At 44.5% G+C, this 20,880-nt stretch overlaps 2 pseudogenes; one reads left to right on the top strand and one right to left on the bottom strand.

Annotated features, from left to right (window-relative positions):
- Nucleotides 1–14,888: 14,888 nt before the first annotated feature.
- On the top strand, nucleotides 14,889–17,277 carry LOC126488413 (40S ribosomal protein S13-like; annotated as a pseudogene).
- Nucleotides 17,278–17,920: 643 nt separating this feature from the next.
- On the bottom strand, nucleotides 17,921–18,517 carry LOC126489078 (ubiquitin-conjugating enzyme E2 N-like; annotated as a pseudogene).
- Between the last annotated feature and the right edge of the window lie 2,363 nt (nucleotides 18,518–20,880).

The following is a 20,880-nucleotide window of genomic DNA, read 5'->3' as shown; positions in this document are numbered from 1 at the left end:
GAAAAAAACTCCCAGGGCTTCTAAAGTCATTGCGGTGAGATCTGCTGTGGTCTCAAGATCACTTTGTGGACCTTATTTTAAGGGAGACGGCTTAGGCAGATTCTTATTACATGCCATGTTTGTGGGGTACTGTTAGGGGAAAATGTTCAACTTTGTATTATTTATTTGTTTATTGGGGAAAAGATCTCATGCATTCTCAGACTGGCCTTGGATTTGCTGGGTAGCTGAGGGTGACCTTGAACTTCTGATTTTTCTGGCCTCCACCTCCCTAGTGCTGTGGTTTCAGGTGTGAGCCATCATACCTGGGGGATGTAGTGCTGGGGATGAAACCCAGGGCCTTAGGCATGCTAGCCAAGCATCCACAGCCCGCCTATTTAGAGACTGGCAGTTTCAATGGTAGAATTAGATCACTCATTGCAAGTATTGGAAAGTCAATTCTTTGGTAGGGATAAAAAGACATTGGCCATTTGGGTAATTTTTTTTCCTGCCAAGACAGGCTTTCTCTGTGTAGCTTTGGAGCCTGTCCTGGCACTAGCTCTATAGACCAGGCTGGCCTCAAACTCACAGAGATCCACCTGCCTCTGCCTCCCGAGTGCTGGGATTAAAGGCATGTGCCACCACTACCCAGCTGGGTAACTTTCTTAAAACAGTCTAGTAAAATTAGATTTGTTGCAAAGTACAAAACAATTAAGGAATGAAAGGGGAGAAATTAGGCTTAATATCTTTGATTATGAATATCTTCCACTTAGTTTCTCTTCTAATAGTTACAATTGTCTTTTTAAATGTTTGCTTGTTTGTTTTTCTGAGACAGGGCTTCTTTGTGTACCCCCGGCTGTCCTGGAACTCCGGCTGTAGACCGGGGCTGGCCTCAGGAACTCAGAGATCCACCTGCCTCTGCTTTCCGAGTGCTGGGATTAAAGGTGCATACTACCACGCTCAGCTCTACAATTATCTTTCAAAGGAGGAATCGATACCTCCCTTTCTCAGACAAGGCGGCAAGACTCAGCTTTGTGCAATTCATTCTAACAGAGCTGTGACCTGAACCCAATGCAGGGGCTCTAAAGGCTGAGTTGTCTGTGTCGGTGCGTCTCAAACCATGCAGCGACACACCCGCGGGGAACACATACTGTCCTTGCTCCGTGACCAGAGAGTCTGGAGTAGTTGGTTTGGGTTGCACCAAGGTATCAGTATTTTGTAAGAAAGTACCACTCTGCGATACTAATAAATGGCCTGGTTAAGGAACACGGGGGTCGGGGCTGGAGAGATGGCTCAGTGGTTGAGAGCGTTGCCTGCTCTTCCGGAGGTCCTGAGTTCTGTTCCCGGCAACCACATGGTGGCTCACAACCATCTGTGGTGAGGTCTAATGCCCTCTTCTGGCCTGCACACACACACAGACAGAATGTTGTATGCATAATAAATAAATAAACATTTAAAAAAAAAAAAGAAAGAAACACGGGGGTCAACACCCCAGCTGCAAAGTTTCAAACCTATTGCTGACTTACAATGATTTCACGCAGGGTTTTAAACTTTGTGATGGTGCAAAAGCAATATGCCCGCCGTGGAAACTTTGATTTATATTTTGATTACCTCTCAGGCTAGTAATAAACAGTAAACTGTACAATAATCTCTCATGATTCTGAGCAACAACGGTGAGCCAGGGTCCTCGGTCAGCCAGGCAGTGACGGGGGGGGGGGGGGGGGGGGGGGGGGGGGGGGGGGGGGGGGGAAACGGGGGACAAGGTTGCTCTAGAGAGGACTTGGCTAAGCTGGGGTGGCCGGCAGATAAGGTGCATTAAATGCGTTTTGTCTCCTGATATTTTCAGCTTTCTGGGGGAGTTTTCAGGATTGACTCCAGCTTATGTTGAGGAACACGTGTCTAGGTGTCAGAACTTCTCGGAGTAAAAAGCGAACAGCATTTCTCTTCCCTCCCCTCCGAAGATTTCCAAGCTGGCCTCGAACTTGCTGTCCTCTTGCGTAGCATCCCAAGGAGGATCATAGGCATGTCCTCCAGGCCTGGATTCAATCACCCATCCTTCCCTTTCTAGGCACTTCATGTGCTTTAGCCACAGTGGCTGTCCAGGCCTCTCCTTGCTTTCTCCCCCCATCTTCAGATGTTTTATTTTATTCTATTTTTATTTTTCATCTTCAGATGTTTTTTAAAAAAAAGGTTCATTGCGTTATATCCGGGAGTGGTTATACATGCCAAGCACATTAAAGGGAACTTGCGGAGGAAACGATCAAATGAAACCGCGTCTCGACAGGGTCACGCCCTGGGTTAAGCGTGTAAAATGGAGACGTTTCCAACGGTTAATTTCCTTTGCTCGCTTTCATGATCTTAGAATTCTCTTTTTGATTAGGCTGTTGTTTTGTTTAATAACCGGGATCTAGGTCTTTTGTCTGTTCTGATGCTGTGGAGGCCTATGATGGGAAGAAAAATTGTGAAACCCAAGCCTAAGATATTAAATGTGTACTTCAACCAGAGCTAGCTTTTCCAAGGACTTTCTCTTGGGATGCCACGTGTATTCTTTCAACACAATCCTTTTTTGAGGGAGGGGTCTCTTTTTACATATTAATGCAATTACTTTCTTCTAAGGCTATGAGGACCACCCTCCCTCCCACCCTCCCACCCTTCCTTCCTTCCTTCCTTCCTTCCTTCCTTCCTTCCTTCCTATCTTCCTCCCTCTCTCTCTCTCCCTCCCCCCCTTCATTCCTCCCTCCCTTCCTTCCTCTTCCCCTCAGTCCTCTCTCCCTTCAAGCTGGAAACAAAATCCAGGACCACTTCCTCACTAGACAAACACTCAATTGAACTACAGACCCTGCCCACTGAGGGCTATTTATTAGACACAAAATTCCCTCAAAAACAAAGCAAAGGAAAGGAACAGCAGCAACAACCCCCTCAGGCATCTCTAGTATAAAAATTAAATTGTCTAAGCACTATGGTTATGGCTAGGAATACTGATGATCACTTGAGGTAAGACTTTAAAATGATATTATATCAATGGCTCTCCTTGTTACTAGAGGCCCACACAGAAAAGACTTAAACTAGACCTAAAACCTTTTAATGAAATAAAAAACAAAACAAAACAAACAAAGAAACAAATAAACAAAACAAAACAAAACAAAAAAAACCCCAAGAATAAAACCCTGCTGCTTCTGTGTCCTGTTTATTGTTCTCTCCTAAGACAATGACCCTGGGTTGTTTCCAGCACTCTCTTTCTTTGAGGACAAATCGTTTGTATCTCAGTTCTTGCTTTAGTTTTTGCTTTAGCAAGAGCCTTTTATTTTAAACATATGGGGTAGAGATGAAAAACATCAGCGTTTTTGCTGTAAAAATAATTCGAAATGAACAAATATGTTCCCAACACTTTCTCAAACTTGAATTTCTTTGAACTACTTTGTCTTTCTTTTTCTATTTACTCTCTCTCTCTCTCTCTCTCTCTCTCTCTCTCTCTCTCTCTCTCACACACACACACACACATATTTCTTAACTGTATTCTAATTGCAGACTTCATTGAAGAAATGAGAGCAGAGGCTTTACAGATGGTTTCACAAGGAAGGAGATACATTAAAATAAAGACGTGTCATTCTAGCAAACTGCTTTCAGCATCTTGAGTAAAAACTATGAAGACAGATGCTGGGCTGAGGAGATGGTTCAGTGGGTAAGGTGCTTGCCCTTCTGTTTGGGGATTCCTAGCACCCATGTAAAAAGACGAGAATGATGCCACAAGCCTGAACCCCAGATGCTGGGGAACATAGAAAGAAGGACCCTGAGGGTTTGTTTATCCCAAAAATGGGAGGAGGAAAAACCACTGACCCAAATCATTATGACCAAATTAAATAAAGCAAGCAATTAATTGAAGCAAGGTGTGTGTGTGTGTGTGTGTGTGTATGTGTGTATACATAGGCTGCATCCCCTTAAGGCAGGGTTCAAAAGGTCAGCATTGGATGTGAGGAACACAAGATTTTTATATCTCAGGAATAAGGAGTTTCCAAATGGGGGATTTGCTGGACAAAATAGGTGGGGTTGGCAGTGGTGGTGGGGCACCCCTTTAACCTCAGCACGTGGGAGGCAGAGACAGGTGGATCTCTGTGAATTCAAGGCCAAACTGGTCTACAGAACCAGTTTCAAGACAACCAGGAATGCACACAGAGAAACCCTGTTTCAAAAAAACAGAACCAACCAACCAAACAAACAAACAAAAACAAAAAAAATATAGTTGGGGTTACAGGAGCAGAACATAAACACGTTAGTCCCTCTTGAAACAAAGACAAGGTGGTCCTAACAAGGTAGTCATAACAACAGGTAGTCATAAGAACCTTTTGAAGCAAAGGTATGGTTTTACAAAACACCTTTTTGAAACTAAGTTATGGTTGCTGTTTCCCAGAACAGGCAGTACAAAACCCTTTGTAGCTAAGGTTACAGGTGGGGCCTAGCCCACCCTTCGGAAGCAGAGATTTAGTCATAAACAGGAATGCGCCTAGTTTTGTCTTTACTACAAGACGGCTTTTAAGGCCGGGCGATGGTGGCGCACGCCTTTAATCCCAGCACTCGGGAGGCAGAGGCAGGTGGATCTCTGTGAGTTCGAGACCAGCATGGTCTACAAGAGCTAGTTCCAGGACAGGCTCCAAAACCACAGAGAAACCCTTTCTCGAAAAAACCAAAAAAAAAAAAAAAAAAAAAAAAAAGATGGCTTTTAAGCCTAAGATGGAGACAGGCTGGTTTGTCAGGCTCACTGGCCGGTTAGCCCGTCTAGCTGAAATGACAAGATCCCGGGTTCAGCGAGAGACCGTCTCAAAAATAAGGTTGAGAGCAATAGAGGAAGACGAGCTCTCTTTGGCCTCCACCTGTGCTTGCAACTCAAACAATACACTGGAGCTACCACACTTGTGGTTGATACGGGTCACGTGACCTGGGTAGGCCATTTAATCGCTTTGCTTTATTTGGGAAAAGGAGGACTAGTGGATTCCTAATGGAGACTGTGGGAGGACTAGTGGATTCCTAACGGATAACTGTGGGAGGACTAGTGGATTCCTAACGGAGAACTGTGGGAGGACTAGTGGATTCCTAACGGAGAACTGTGGGAGGACTAGTGGATTCCTAATGGAGAACTGTGGGAGGACTAGTGGCAACTGTGAGGATGAAATAACCTGTGTGGGGTGGTTAGACCATTACCTGAACAGGTTTACTACGAGAGAGCTGCTGTTCTAGCTAGAAAAGATGCTTAGGTCTGTGGCAGAGTTGGGGCAGCTGTGTGTCTAATGTGAATTGTCTGTTTTTTTTTTTTAACTTTCGAGACAGGGTTTCTCTGTGGTTTTGGAGCCTGTCCTGGAACTAGCTCTTGTAGACCAGGCTGGCCTCGAACTCACAGAGATCCGCCTGCCTCTGCTTCCCGAGTGCTGGGATTAAAGGCATGCGCCACCACCGCCCAGCCTGCTTTTTTTTTTTTTTTAAAGGACTTTTCTCTCTACTGAATTTTTTAAGCCCTGAGAGGATGCATGGGGCGAGGATGAAGGGAAGCAGACCTCCCTCTCGTTCGTGTTATACTTCAGTTGCCTGTTCATTTGTTTTGCTTCGTTCCATTCAGGGATGCTGCACTAGGAACTTAGGCAGATGCTGAAGATGGGGACCATCAGTTAGCTCTCTTGGCTTGGACCCGAGGACACTGCGCTTCCAGAAAATACAAAGAGTTTTAGAGGATTGCAGAGTACATATTCTTTCCCTCCCTCTATTCCTTCCTTCTTTCTAGATCCCCAATTCCCTTTCCCTTTTTCCCTTCCTTCCTTCCTTCCTTCCTTCCTTCCTTCCTTCCTTCCTTCCTCCCTCCCTCCCTCCCTCCCCCCTCCCTCCCTCCCTCCCTCCCTCCCTCCCTCCCTCCCTCTCTTTCTTTTTTTCTTTTTCTTTTATTTTCCTTTTTAACTGAAACAGTCTCACTAGGCCTGGCCTGGCTCATTCTGTAAATCAAGCTGGCCTTGAACTTTCTTTCATCTCCCTCCCTGCCTCAGTTCCCTAAATTCTGTGATTACAGGTGTGCCTCACCACGGCCAGATCTCCTCCAGGTGTTGAAGGGATCAGTTCTTTAAGAAACTTTCCTTTCGGGACTGGAGAAATAGCTCAGTGGTGAAGAGTATTGTTTTTGCAGCCCCCTACGTCCTGGGCTAACAATTGGCTTTAACTCTAACTTCCTGGGATCTGATGCCTCTGGCCTCTGCCGGTCTGTCATGCCCACACAGACTTACAGCAGACACATTATTAAAAATAATAGATGTTTAAAAAAGAAAGAATACCTCTGTAGAAACAGAATCAGATGATGAGAGTAACTGAAAGGTTAGCAGCAGTGCTGTTCACGTGCTTCCTAGCCTCTCCCAGGCTCTTCCACCTTCATTGCCCAAACCTGCCCCCTCCCCATTTCCCAGGCTGCTTGTCTTCCCCTTAGCCTCCAGGCAGCTCTCCTTCCTCCCTGGGCCCCAGGCCATGGTGTATTACAGGCAGGTAATAATACAGGTGTTTTATTGGCTTTGGGCTTCTTGCCTTTCCCTCACCTTTGAGATTTCCTCTGAGCCCAGGAATTCTAAATGAACGTTTTAAGTTATGATTTATTTATTTTAAGGCAGTGTCTCATGCCTAGGCTGGCCTGGGACTCTGTGTGTAATAAAAGTCACCTTGAGTTTCTGATATTCCTACTTTTACGTACCCAGTTCTGGGATTACAGGCGTGTGCCACCATGCCTAGGTCGTGCAGTGCCGTGGCCCAAGCCAAGGCTTGCTTAGGGAAGCTCTCTACTGAGTCATATCTATATAAGAGGCATGTTTCTTGTATCTCTGCCAGCTTTTACTTAATGGTGGCGTGGTATAGCAACATTCTTTCTAGCATATTAAATATGAGATTGAAAATGTTTTCCAAAGCTCTCCTTCTGTCCTCTAAGCTGGACCACATTTTGAATGCGTGCAGTTAAGGGCAAGGCATTCTTTCTATAACTATCCATTCATATGTCTTTTCTGCATCTTAAAACAGCCCCGTGCAGGCCCTCAAGTTGCTCACATTCTACTTTCATAGTTTTGTTCACTTACTCTTTTATTCTTAAACTGTTTATTTGAATTCTTAACTAAATTTATTTTAATTCTAGCCTCCTGTGCCCTGGAGTCCCCTCTCCTGATGCTAACAAGTCTTTTTCCAGGAAGGCAGGCAATAGACCTAAATAATTCTGGGCTTGGGTGACGTCTATGGGCTGGCTGCCTACACAGGGTAGAGACATCTGAATTTTGTAGCCCACATTTGCTTGGCAGAGTGGTCAACCCGAGAGACACAACTGACTCATCTGGCCAGGAGGCACGGGGAAAAAGTACATGAGAGACTTGGATGGACTGTGCTCTTATTAGAAGATATATTTTGGGATCTGAATGCACATAAGAATTTTTTTTTTTTTTTTTTAAGGAAACTGGGTATGCCGGTGCAAGGCTATAATCCCAGCACGTGGGAGGCAGACACAGGTGGATCTCTGGGAGTTCAAGGACAGCTTGGTTTACACAGTGTGTTCCAGGACAGCTAACAGGTGGAAAGAGATCCTCTCTCTCTCTCTCTCTCTCTCTCTCTCTCTCTCTCTCTCTCTCTCTCTCACACACACACACACACACACACACACACACACATTTGTCTGGACATTTTCTAGATGAAAAAGCCAAGACTGAGAAGCTGACAAGTGCCATGTGACCAGGAAACAGAGAAGTTAAAACTAAAGCCTCATCCACTGCCCCAGGTTAGGGTTGGTCCCCCCCACCCTTCCTCAATCTGCTCAGTATTTATGCGTGCCCACTCTGCTCATTTCACAATAAACGGGATCTTTACTGAGTTATTTGTGGCTTCAGAAACACGGGTGACATATGGCTGGGTAAGAAGGCGTGCACTGATTGACTTCTACAGAAACAGAACACTTGGAATGGCAACTCCTATGGAAAACCTAATTCGTGTGTCCCTTGCCACCTAAGCACGTCGTGGACATTGTGACACCCACCACCAACTTCTGATGGAAGGCTGTAGAGTCCTGATTCCAAACAAGGCAGGCAGGACTAAGGGACAAGGTGAAAGTCCAAATATACTTTCCACTTCAGGCCTGTGCAGAGACAGGGCAGCCTCAGATGTGTGTCGGCAGACAATCACAACACTGACATTTTGGCAAAATTTCCAGGCATTTCCATAAATCCTTTTTAGATGACTCTCCCCTTCAGCTCAGCAAGACAGTCGCATTTTTTTTTTTCTGGGCCTCTAACAAACAATAGCATTCAAATGATATTTAAAACCAACCCCCCAGCATGACAACTGAGTCTCAACCCATCAGAGAAAGGAAGGTCACCATATGCCCCATGCTCTTTGTGTCCGGTCTGCTGCCATTTTACAGCTGCCCCGGCCTCTTTATTTGACTTGGGGAGACAAGAGCTCCACTAAAGCGCACAAAGGGGATTTAGGATTAAGCGTTGTCTTCTACCTCTCCAACCTACAGCATCTTTCATCCCTCACAAAGGTGGGAGGAGCTGAGGAGAAAGCCCTGGCTCACAGGAGGAGGCTGGGGAGGAAGCCAGGCGATGAGGGGGGCAGGGGAAGACAGCGCTCTTTTTTTTTTTTTTTTTTTTTTAAAAAAAAAAGCGCTGTTCCTCTCGCCCTCATTTTGTCTTCATCACACAGAAGCACCATCTGTCCTCAGACTGGGTGTGCTCTCACGCGTTCGCCGTTCAGCAGCATATTACAGAGGAAGCCGATTAGGACGGGAGTAAACACGCTGCCGGCTGGATCAGCAACTGTACTTCGTCCTGAAAACTTTGTGGCTCATCTTAGCCGACCCTGCTGGGTCCTGCCAGCTGGAGAAGGGGAAGGGAGGAAGGACACACGGACAGACACAGACAGACGGACCGCGACATGAGTGGGTACCACCTGCTCCTTGTAGTCTTGGACCGCCTTAGCTCAGCATCTGGGTACACTGTTCATAATATACTGAAAAACCCTTAAGTTCGAAGTCTTTCTAGCATGCCAACCTGGGCAGAGTGTACTTGAGTCGAGATTGGTGTGTTTTCTGTTTCTTGTACTTACCCTTTTCTTTGGCCACCCACAGAGTCAGTTCCATAGTGTGCTTACTTACCAGTGGGCAAAACGACCAGGCGTTCCCTTAAACATGTAGAACAATTTGATGGTACCTCCCCCAACTTAAATCATTTTAAGTTAGCATTCAAAATAATGGGTTTCGTTATACTATTTTTTTTTTAAAGATTTACTTTATTTTATGTGCATGAGTGTTTTTTGCCTGCAGGTGTGCGTGTACGCCTCATGCCAAAAGAGGCCAGGAGAGGGTGACAGATCCCCTGGTAACTCTAGTTGCAGACATTTGTGAGCCCCTTTGCGAGTACTGGGAACAGAACTCTGGTCCTCTGCAAGAGCAACAAGTGTTCTTAACTGCTGAGACCTCTCTCCAGAAATATTTTCATTTTTAAGGGGTTAATGCACATTTAGAAGTGGTTGTATACACGGATCTGGGCGCGCTGTGGGAAGAAGGCTTTCGAGTGTTACCTGCACAGGGAGGGGAAGGACATGAAGCTATTTCAACTGTTGGCGTTTAAGCCAAGGAGGACTCAGGTGTCTGCCTTCCAAGTGTTGGCCCCAGCAGAACAATACGATGACGGCCACCTCTTCTTCTCCCGTGGGCGCATCAGCTGCTTGAGCAGGGTGTACCGTCTATCCTCACGTTTCTCTCTCCTTGAAAAACTTAAAAGCCAGAGCCTAGACAATTCACCAGGGAATTTAAGGTGACCGCAAGGCAACATATTTCTGGGGCAGGCGTCTGAGAGACTCTTTTGAAAAAGTGCAGCCGCTGAGAGGAAGGTCTGGAGCTACTGCCTACAGCTTCTGGGGGGGGGTTACTTGCACAGTCTCCCCCTGTATGGAGCCTGGGATTATTCCAGTTGGATGCTGATAAAGAAGAGCCTAAATATTCCCACCGTGGCTCATTCCTGCCCACCAGCGCAATTTCACTGTCCCGGGAAGGGAAAGAGATGTTAAAACTTTTTTTGCTAGTATTGATTTATTGTGTGTATGTGTGTGTGTGTGTGTGTGTGTGATTGTGTGTGTGTGTGTGTGTGCCTATGTCACAGCATGCATGTGGAATCAAAAGACAGCTTGTGGGAGTTGGTTGTCTCCTTTCTCCAGGTGGGTCTGCTCTGGTTGGTTTTATGTCAACCCGACACAAGCTAGAGTCATTAGAGAGAGAAGGGAGCCTCCGTTGAGAAGGTGCCTTTATGTGATCAGGTTGTGGGCAAGCCTGTGGGGCATCTTCTTAATTAGTCACGGATGGGGGAGGGTTCAGCCCAGTCTGAGTGGGTCCACTCCTGGGCTGGTGGTTCTGGGATCTACAAAAAGCCAACTGAGCAAGCCATGAGGAGCCAGTCAGTAAGCAGCACCCCTCCTTGGCCTCTGCATCAGCTCCTGCCTCCAGGTTCCTGTCCTGTTGGAGTTTCTGTCCTGTCTAAGGTACCATCTGATTGGTTTAATAAAGAGTTGAACAGCCAATAGCTATGCAGGAGAGGATAGGCAGGACTTCTGGGGAGAGAAAGGAATTCTTGGAAAGAATTGGAGGCTTAGGAGATTCACCAGCCAGAAGTGGATGTTGGATTATGATATTGAGGAGCAGTAACAAGTCACATGGCAAAATGTAGATTAATATAAACATGTTGATTTAAGTTTTTTAAATATTTATTTATTTATTATGTATACAATATTCTGTCTGTGTGTATGTCTTCAGGCCAGAAGAGGGCACCAGACCTCATTACAGATGGTTGTGAGCCACCATGTGGTTGCTGGGAATTGAACTCAGAACCTTTGGAAGAGCAGGCAATGCTCTTAACCACTGAGCCATCTCTCCAGCCCCCTTGATTTAAGTTTTAAGAGTTAATTGGGAACAAGCCTGAGCTAAGGCAAAGCTTTCATACTTAATAAGAAGTCTCTATGTCATTATTTGGGAGCTGGCAGTCCAAAGCAAGACCAGTTATATTTCTAATATTATTTTAAATGACTTGTAGCTTATTTATTATCTGAATGTTCTATATATTATTTCCTTAATTTCCTGTTGCTCAAAGTTCTGGTTGCTTCCAGTGTCTATAATTTCTTGTTTCTCAGATGTGCTGGGGATTGAACTCAGGGCTTTATACATGCTTGACAACATGCTACCATGGAGGTAAACCATTTACGGGCTTTTAAAAGATTCATTTTATTAGTTGTGAGTGTGTGTGTGTGTGTGTGTGTGTCTCCATGGAAGCCAGAAGAGAAGAGGTTGTCAGATCCCCAGAGCTGGAGTCACAGGTGGTTGGGAATCACCAGACACAAGCATTGAGAGCCTAACTCTGATCCCCTGAAATGCTAGTAAATACTCTTAACCTCTGAGTCATCTTTCAACCCCTATACCAGCTATAATGTTGAGTGTTACGACCTTTGTCCCAGATCCCTGCACAACCCACCATTGCTTTCTGATGATAAGGCTGTGGCTATGGAGCTGAATGTGCATTTTCAAATCTCTTGCTATGTACTGACAAATGCCCTTCACTAAAGTCTTCAATTTAGGTTTCTCTTAATGCTTTCTTCCTTGTTCAGTCAACAGACACCATTGGTAGACTTCGGCAGATATAACTTAGTTCTTTTACCCTGATTCTTCTGCAGCGTTACGTGTCTTCTGTTTTAAGGGCCCCTTAGAACCAGTAGAAGTACTAAGACATAAACAAAATTTAAAGCCAGGAAGGAAAAAAACAAAAACAAAGGCACATCAATTCATAGTGGGGTTCACACAGATGCCGTGGAAGAAATGAAGTTGACCTACCATGTGTCATTGAATGCTACTTTCGAAATGTCCCTTATTACTACTTAAGATGTAACTAAGTCATGCTTGATCAAAAACTGCGTGATTAGTAGGCTTCAAGCAGCATGCCCCATGTCCCACTTTGAAACTCTGGGCACTGTTGCTATTCACTTAGCTGTGTTTGAAGTGGCAACACGGTGAGAAGCCAATTGCAGGCGTTCCTCCGTGGGGGCTTCTATGGCACAGTGGTGGAAGTCCGGGTCTGGACACAAAGCCCTGGTACTCAGGTGACTCACAGCCCTACTTATCTCTATGTGGGGTCCAAACACAAGTGCCAGACTTTCACTTTGCCCAGTTTTCTATTTTTGCTAATTGCATTCACTGCGCAGTCTTTCTTTATAGCCTACACACATTTGACATTTTAAAAAGGTGTTTGAGACTCTGGATTTACGCAAATTGGTCCCCCCCCCCTCAGCCGAACACCCCACCGAACCACAAGCTCTGAGTTAATATTCACGGTATCCTCGGTGTTAACACAGCTTGGTTTGGCCGTGCTCCCCTTACTTGATCCAGCTAATCTTAATTTGTATTTACAAAGTGGATTATTTTTTTTCAGTAACGAGTCAATATCCAATCCAACTGAATTTTGGTCTTACATTGGTTGCTGCTCTTTACTTATGAGAAATTATCATGCCAGTTTTAAAAACAGAATCCAGGCTAGGTTTGTTTGAGGGGAGTTCAGTTTCTGCCTAAGTGAGGTCCTCCTGGGCTCTGTGTTCTAAAACGTTTGCTTAGTAACAGAGAGTAAACATGTCTCTGGAAGTATGTGGAATACCCCTGTTTTTAAAAATTCTTTGTCCCATGTAAGGAGCTGGCCTAGAAGATGACCAACTGACATGACAGTGATGGATCACAATATAACATACCTCTGATATTTACGTGGTTCCAGAAAGCAGGGTATACTGGTTACTATGCTTATTGCTGTTGGAGGGAGGGGATCGCTTGTTCTTCCCGGCTGCCCGGCTAGCTTACACCTGAAATAATCATACAGAAACTGTATTAATTAAATCACTGCTTGGCCCATTAGCTCTAGCTTTTTATTGGCTAACTCTTACATATTAGTTTAATCCATTTTTATTTATTTGTGTATCGTCATGAGGCTGTGGTTTACTGGGTAAAATTCCCAGTGTCTGTTTTTGGCGTCTCTATGGCATCTCCCTGACTCTGTCTTCTTTCTCCCAGCATTTTGTTTAGTTTTCCCTGCCTACTTAAGTTCTGCCATATCAACAGGCCCAAAGCAGTTTCTTTATTCATTAATGGTAATCACAGCACACAGAGTGGCCTCCCACATCATGTTGCTATAACAAAAGTGAACTTATTTTGGCTCTTGATTTAAGAATACAGTCCCCATGGTGGACCAACTCTTACAACTTAAATTAACATATTTCTATTAATCTGTGTATTGCCCTGAGGTTGTGGCCTACTGGTAAGGTTCCAGCGGCAGTGTCGTTCTCCTTCGGCAGCTTCATGGTGTCTTTCTGACTCTGTATACTCTCTCTCTATCTCTTCCAGCCTGGCTATATTCTGCCTTGCCAGAGGCCAAAGCAGTTTTATTCACTAACCAATAAGAGCAACATTTAAACAGAAGGACATGCCACATCACATCCTCCTCCTCTCCAATGCACTGGCTTAGTTTTCCCTCCCTGGAGCACCCAATCTTACAGCCCAAGGGAAAGCAAAAGGTTCTTCCTTCAACTTGATTTCCTTCCTCCTTTCCTTGAATAAAGAATGCTCTCCTCCCGAGACTGGGGTTCCAACAGTACATTGCTTTCTTCCCTTCTCTCTGATCTCTTCCTTTCCTTTACAAAGGACTTCAGAATCCAATGGTTCCATATCAGATAGTTCCCATTGGGTGCTCATGTCTTATTTTCATTTTTTCATATAGGGGTCAAAGTTGGCTTTAGCAAGTCCAGTTGCATTGTGAGAGGGCACTCCCCACAGCTTCTGTGGAGCCTATCTTGTCTAAATCCATTTTTAACAGTAAAATCCTATCTGCAGAAGTACAGGTTCCATTAAGATCCGCAGGCAACACACACTGCTGAGACGGATAACTCCTCCGCCTGATCCTTTCAGGGCTGGCCTTTCCCAAGAGCACTAGGTGCTGGTTTTATAGAAGTGTGTCTCTAGTTGGGGGTTCAGAAGCCTGTGGAACCCATGCCTTACTTCTTGTCCTTCTCTAACGTTTCCCCCAAGGAAACCTTAGAATAGTCCTGGAACTCAGATAAATAAGAGAAGTCTTAAGATTACTCTTTACATTACATATCTCCTGGAGACGGATGACAGAGTGCTTTGCTAATTCTTGGTGACCCTTAGACCACCTTCAACAAAGATTTATTCTTCTACAATGTTAGTCAAGGTTGAACGGATGAAAGGAGGCCCCTTCGCCTTCTTTAGTTAAAGGATGCACAGTTTACATCCCAAAGATAAAAATGATCACCAGGATTACACTTTATAAAAATTGTGTTTCTGGCCTGCCTAAGAGAGCAGAGAAAATCCCAGGACTCCTGTGACCTGGCAGGACTTGTAGCCCGAGACCATCTGCTGTGTTCCAGATGGTTTTTGTCCAGTGCATCCATATGGAGCAGCATCATGCCCTCCCTACCCTCTTCCCCGGCCTCCTTCTTCCCTCATTTGAAAGGCTTAAGCATGCTGCCTTAGGTTCTGTGCCTGTCCACCTGAGGGCTTAGCCCCTTCCCACTACTTTACAACTCTTCGTTGCCTCAGAAATATGTTTTCCCTCCAGAAAATTAGACAACTGTGATACTATTCAACAGACTTAAGGGCATTTAAATTTTTTAAATTGATTTAATTCATCCTTTGATAATTTCATACAGACAATTTTCTTTAAAGGCAACAATTGCACCATGTCTGTCTTCCAACAACAACTGCTCACAGGAATTTGTTAATAGTTAAATATTTCATTCATGCAAAAGATTAAAAATACAGACATTGTCTTATTTACAAACGCTAACACTCTCTTCGTTGCCAGACTGCCACCATGATGGGTCGCACGCATGCTCCTGGAATGGGCCTGTCCCAGTTGGCGTTGCTCTACCTCTGGAGCATCCCCACCTAGCTGAAGTTGGCATCTAACAGTCTGAAGGAACAGCTTTACAAACCGGGCAAGAAAAGCCTGCCTCCCTCCCAAATAGGTGAGATCCTAAAGGACTCACATGGTGTGGTGCAGGTCCATTTCACGACTGGTAATAAAAGCCTGAGAATCCTTAAGTCCAAAGGCTTTGCTCCTGATCTCCCCAAGGTTCTCTGCCATTTGATTAGGAAAGCCATTGCTATCCCCAGGCATCTTGAGAGGAGCAGAAAGGATAAGGATGCTAAATTCCGCTGCATCCTTACTTAGAGAGAACACGATTCACCTACTGGTTTGTTATTATAGGACTAAGCGAGTTTTCCAGCCCAATTGGAAACATGAGTCACCCACAGTCTCTTCTCTAGTGGCCTACATTCTTCTGTGTACCGGAGCGATAAAATCACTTTAAATAAATAATAAAATAGAAAAGCTAATACATAATCAAACCTGCCTCAACACTTCCTCAGTTATCGGTATCTTTAGATGGTTGCTCTGCACAGAGACTCTGCATTATTGTTCTTTGTGAAAGGCAGAGGTCTTGCCATGCAATTCAATGTAACCCTCTATCAAGTAGTATCATAGATGCCTTGGGGACCTGCAGAGTAAGTGTCTTCCAGACAGGTGCATTGAAGAGCAGCGTTAAGGAGCCTGCTTGTCCAAACTTTGGTGTGGGAGAATGCACTCCAGAGCATGTGCTCCCGGAATGAGCTCCCACCCACCCGCAAGGATTCTATCTCAGAATGCCTGCCAGGAAGCTGAATGATATGTATTTGTCTCTGGAGACCAGGATGGGCACAAACAAAAGTGACATGGACGAGACATCAATCAGATTATTGATGGGCTCCGTCACAGTGTTGGAGAGTCCTAGCCCTGTTGGAAGATTACAGGGGATGAGCTGATGTGGGCAGAAAGGACGAGGAAGGTTCTGGGGAAAGGCAGTGGAGAGACTTCCTCTAGAGCAGATCAGCCGTTCACACTAACACAGCGATTTGCTTTGATATTGTCAACTTGAACAGGAATCAACTTTTTGGTCACACACAGGAATACTTACATCAACACACAAATATATATATATATACACACATATATACATATGTGTGTGTGGTTTTATTAACAAAACATACTCATGAGGAAATAATATGATAAAGACTGTGTAATATTTGTTTATCATTTCTTCTGTGAATTTCCTGAATTTGGAGTAGTGAAGACCCAATAAGAAGCAAGTGGAGTCGGATTTTTGGCAGGAAATAAGAAGGGGCAGGGGATAGGGATGGGTAGGGGTGGAAGGGGGTGGGTGGGCTGTATGGGGGTGACCCTGTTGTGTGATATTTTATGTTCTGACAAAGAAAGCTTGCCTGGAGATCAGAGGGTGGAGCTAGTTAACCATAGAAGCTGGGCGGTAGTGGCATGCACCTTTAATCCCAGCACTTGTGGCTCCTGCCTTTAACTCCAGCACTTGGGAGGTGGAGCTAGGGAGAGATAAGGTGGGACAGAGACAGGGTCTCGGGTCTTTCGGATGGGGAAGGAGACTGGTAGGAAACAACTGGCAACTGCTCCTGGTTCTCTGATCTTCCAGGTTTTATCCCAATCTGACTCCCGGGTTTTTATTGATTAAGATTAATTAGACTAATGCTTCAGGTTCCAGTGTGAATTTCCTGTCCCGGAGAATAGAAAATACAGCATACTTAGCATTCTGAGTTTTAGTAGTAGTAATTGTGTATGTGTCCGTGTACATACATGCACATACGTGCTTCTTCAATACAACATGAACACTTAGCATTAAAACATTTTATTTATAGTCTTCAGATACACCTGTAACTAAGTCATACCAGAAGACTTAATGCAAAAATTTTGCAATTTGAAAAATCTCAATTTTTTTTCCCATAAGACTACAAAGTCTCTCAATATGTTGCCAAGGTGCGCTGTGGGCAAGGAGGCAACAGTGAAAAGACTATATGACTGCTCAATTTGTTAGGACGCTTCTGGTTTTAAGTAACAACAAAAAAATTCTGACAAGTGATGATTTATGTCAACACAGACTTACTTTTCTCAAATAACAAGAGCCCTGGCTCTGGATGCTTGTTCAGCACAGACAATAGATATGCTTAGCCTTTCCCTCACTGTGGGAGCGTGTCTCCTGTACCAACCATCACACCTGTATTCATGGCCATTCCCAGGTGAGCGTGTCTCCTGCACCAACAGCCATCACACCTGCATTCATGGCTGTTCCCAGGTGAGCGTGTCTTCTGCACCACCGACCATCACACCTACATTCATGGCTGTTCCCAGGCTGTGTTTGTAATTCTTTTTTTTTTTTAGAATAACAAAAAATATTTTACTAAAACATAAGATTTACAGAAGTTTCCAGACAAGCCATATAAAATGGTCACAAGCTTTTCTTCTTCTTCTTCTTCTTCTTCTTCTTCTTCTTCTTCTTCTTCTTCTTCTTCTTCTTCTTCTTCTTCTTCTTCTGGGATGGGGCAGAGAATCTACACTTGACAGCAAAGTCACAATGTTATTAGTGAGGGCTGTGATGTTTATTTAATGTTCCCATTTTGGTTCAGACAATCAAGCTTGTCCATCTACAGCTTCTAAAGTTAGACTTGGCTAGAGAGCATATGCTAAAAAACTGGTTAGCTGCATTTAACCACTGCAATTAGATCCCATAAGAGGGGGAGGGAGAAAGGAAACCATAAAATTAAAATAAAACTTTCCCCCTAAAAAATAAAATAAAAACACCCATACCCTTGGCAGCTAACCCTGACAACTACCTTCATTCACAGTGCTTTGTACTTAAACCATTATGGGGAAATGAATCCAAGCAGAGTCACTGCTTTTAAACACTTCACAACAACCCGGATGACACTTCTAGCCTCTGCTCATGCTTTCCAACAGTGAATCAGGACAAGACATAGATTTGCTAATGTGCATGTAATCACCAAAGATGAAAATGCCTGGGCTTTTATTCTGTAATGTTTCTAAGACTGTGTCCATTAAATGCAAACAAAAAAAGGAAGAGTCTTGGCAGAACAGGAGAAGTGATGTACACTTGATGATCTGATCGACTTAAATATTATTCATGGCATATAGCCTAGTCCATGCTCTCGCTGTTTCTATGGCTTGGGCTTCATTGGTCTTCCACTGCTCGGCTACATCATTTGCTAACGGATCATCTGGATTAGGAGCACTTAACAAAGCCTGGATTGATAGCAGAACCGTGCATATCTGCAGTGCTGGGGACCATTTATCTTTCAAAATATCTAAACATATTCTTCCCAACTTGTCTACATTAGGATGATAAATTTTGGTCATGAAACGTACTTTAGGTGCTGCCATTGGGTATTCTTCTGTAGTTCAAGTTTAAAAGTCCCTCCCTCAAAGGGGGAATCTTGGGGGCCAGCAATGACTACATGAAAATAAAGGGCGTTGCTCTCATCTGGTTCTGCTTTAATGCCAGGAACTGGTTCTGCCAGCAAACACTGGGTTTCCTTGATGATCCTGCGGGGCAGCCTGGCCATCTTGTCAGAACCCGAGTTCGGCCTCTGCTCTTGTCTCCGGCTCCGCTCGCCTCACGCACGAGTCTGTGTTTGTAATTCTTGCTTCTGGCGCTTGTTCACTCATACATTCATTCACACATTGTTGTTGGAGGCTGCTTGTTCATTCCCAGCCACCCAGACCCAAAATAATCACACAGAAACTGTATTAATTAAAACACTGCTTGACCAATCACTTATGCCTATTGCTAGCTAGCTCTTCTATCTTAAATTAACCCATCTCTATTAATCTGTGCATGGCCTACTGGCAAGGTCTGAAAAGGCTCCTGTGGGCCTCTTTCTCCTTCAGTGGCTACTTGTTGTCTCCTTGACTCCACCTACTTTTCTTCTATCTGCTTGGAATTCTGCACTTGTCCTATTCTGCACTGCAATAGGCCCAAAACAGCATTTTTATTAAAACTTTAAAAAGTACAGTCTAAGAGCGGGAAGTTATTGCGTAATTCCCTTGGCAGGAAAACCTGGTATGATCAGAAAAGAGGCCACTGATTATTTTTATTTATCCCGTTCAGGACAAACATTTATACAGTCAGTGTATGGAGCGCTGCCCAGCCTCTAGTGGGGATATTACATATCTATAATATGTGACATGTGCCCTGAATTATGACTCTAAATTCCTAACATTGCTGAGTTCTGCAACACAGCTGCCGCAAAGGGTTTTGTTTACTTCTAGATAGTGCTCCCCGGCTAATGGCGGGGCTCTTCCTCGAAGCTTGCTAAAGCCACACTCCCTTCCTTCCTCCCTTACATTCTAGACTGTCCCAGAAAGCTCTCGTCCTGGTTTTACTTATGAAACAGCCTCAGAGTCTTTCTGTGTCAGATGTACGGCAAATGCTCCAGACTGCCAGAGGTGTGAACTAGGGCCTGGCACACACGCAGGATGTCGTCACCTACAAAGAGCTGTCTGGATGACTTTTAAAGAGTCACGTGATGCCCTCCCCACACTTCCTATCTTATGCAGTTCATGGCCTTTGTTCCTGGCTGGTGGTTTCTTCCCTGTGATTAAATCCATTTGGTGGTACATTTTAAATCAGCTTTAATTGAAAGCTTGCTGTGTTTTAAAAATACTGCACTTCCTTGTATCTGTGATGTTTCTTTCCTCCCTGTCACTAGTTTTAAATATGAGACGTGTGTGTCTGTATGTGAAGATGGTATGTGGAACTTTGTCTGCCCTGCTGTTACCTGGAGGCAATTTCCTCTCTACCCATTGCATCAACTGTTAATAACTCAGAAAATAGTATAAATATTTTAAATACTATCTTTATTGGAAAGCTGTAAAATCAGCTTTCCCCCATCAAAGAGCTAATTTCACACGATGTGCTAGCGAGGGGCAGCCATAAAGTTGAGTTCTGAGCAGAGTCCTCAAAGTTCTGTATTGCCTGCTTTCCCCCCTCTCAACCTTATATGGCAAACTTGTGTTCTGGATGGTTGTGGGTACAGATAACAGAAGCCCAAGAGAGGCTGGTCTGATTAATAACCTGTGGTTTCTAGTGAGCCTATGCTTCAAGATATGGGTGAAGACTGAATGGCCACAGAAAACCTGTTAGCACAGTAAGTTAACAGGAAGGGTTGGCAACTGACCGAGTTACTGGCAGAACCTCATGTCCGAGAGCCATGTGACCTGAATATCATGCCTTCTGAATGTTTATTAGTCCTTGATCCTACTCATGAGACAAGAGTAAATTGTTCTCATCTGGAGAGTGTTATCTGTTTCAATCCGTCCTGATGAGTCATAAAACTGGGAAACACACAGCACTGTGTTGGTCTAAATTTTCACAAATATGTTAGCTTTCACTGATGTGGACTCTCTAGAGGCAGTAGATTCAGAAGTTCTCTAAGAGGAAGGTGAAGGTGACATTGGGTGGTAAGTGGGGAACAGAAGCTCTTTGACAAAGTCACTCAAGCGAGACGGTGTGGCAACGGGTCACGCTTGCAGACCTGACCACTGCCTGTTCAGACAGCATCTCCCCAAAATCTTTGATGTAGTCCTGAATCAGACATCTTAGGAAAGCCTGTCCTGTCTCCTGATTCTGATGTCCTGTGACTTAAAGCTGGCTCGAGGGCTCATGCTAGCCATGATCATCAGAGATAAGCAAGGAAAGGATAATCGTTATTCTTACCGTACACATTTCCTAAGAACCAAGATGTCACAAAATAGGTGCCCTTTAGTGGACAGAAATCTGTTGTGCCTCTGTTCTGGAGGTCTGCTGCGTGAGCTCAAGGTGTTGGCAGGGTCATGTTCCTACCAAGGTCCAGGAAGGCTGGGTTGGCTTGGGCCTCCCTCCCGGCTCTCAGGAGTTCCTTAGCTTGTGGCCACATTACTCTAACGTTCATGTGGCTTCTGTACATGAGGA

The sequence above is a fragment of the Alexandromys fortis genome, unplaced genomic scaffold (genome assembly GCF_014885135.2).
Source record: "Alexandromys fortis isolate MF-2015 unplaced genomic scaffold, M_Fortis_MF-2015_v1.1 scaffold_8_9099976_23576923, whole genome shotgun sequence".
Classification (NCBI taxonomy): domain Eukaryota; kingdom Metazoa; phylum Chordata; class Mammalia; order Rodentia; family Cricetidae; genus Alexandromys; species Alexandromys fortis.
Note: the sequence above shows the minus strand (reverse complement) of the source record. Positions and strands in the feature narration are given on the sequence as shown.